Source organism: Antrostomus carolinensis, unplaced genomic scaffold (assembly GCF_000700745.2).
Source record: "Antrostomus carolinensis isolate BGI_N321 unplaced genomic scaffold, ASM70074v2 scaffold1531, whole genome shotgun sequence".
Lineage (NCBI taxonomy): Eukaryota > Metazoa > Chordata > Aves > Caprimulgiformes > Caprimulgidae > Antrostomus > Antrostomus carolinensis.
In genome coordinates, this window is record NW_010296128.1 from 20,541 (window position 1) to 21,412 (window position 872).

Genomic DNA, 872 nt, shown 5'->3' on the forward strand with positions numbered 1-872 from the left:
GTGGGTCAATCCTTGATGGTAGAGCACATTGTGCCATGTTTCTTTTGGCTTGAAAACTGCAGGTATCAGGCAGGTCAGAAGGCTTTTGGAGCTGGAGTTACCTGTCAGATGTGGGCTGCTTGACCTGATATATTTCATTGTGTGGCAAATGATTCTCTTCTGAGCAGTTTTTCATATCCTTCCCCTATTGGAGTATTCCCATCTTGGGAAAGGAAGAGGATGGGAGGCAGGGCAAAGGCTGGGGTTTGGGTTTCCTGTCCCATACGACCAGTTCTTGCTTAGTGGGGGGTGATTCACTTCTGCCTTTGTTTCTCTTTCCGGTGAGGGCAGGGGCGTTGTCACTGGTGTTCCAGCTCTCGGCAGGGCCGGGGCCCGTCGGGGGCTCTGGCATTCACCTCCTTCCCTTTCCTCTAGCAGTAGGGGTCGGATTTGAGGGTGAATAGGGCCAGGGTAGACCAGACATTGTGGTGAGGTTTACAGAGGAGAAACAGCTGTTTCCCATGGGCCTGACTTGGAGTGCAAGGGGAAGAACCTGAGCTCAGGGTTTCTGGCAGTGATGTGCATCACAACAGTGCTGACAGGGCCCTTGAGTGGCTTTAGCGGGTCATGTAACACCCAAGAGGACATGCTGACCCCAAAGCAAGTGTAGACAAAAGCAAGTGCAAGGATGAGGTTGAGTTATCTGCGTTTTTACAGGGAATGGAGGCATCAAGATTAAACCATTTCCTTGCACCTTGAAGGCTTTTTGAGTTTCCCTTCATGACTGCTTGTAGATGGGCAGTTGTCATGTCCAGCGGGATATCGGGCCCTCTCCAGACCTCTGTATTGCCTCCCTCTTTTCCCTGTGCTGTGTTGTGTTGTGTTCTCAGCAG

At 51.4% G+C, this 872-nt stretch overlaps 1 protein-coding gene across 2 annotated transcripts in view; it reads left to right on the plus strand.

The window, feature by feature from the left end:
* SEPTIN11 (septin-11) overlaps positions 1–872 on the plus strand; it is a 42,338-nt gene that overhangs the window by 15,242 nt on the left and 26,224 nt on the right. The gene's annotated exons all lie outside the window — the stretch shown is intronic.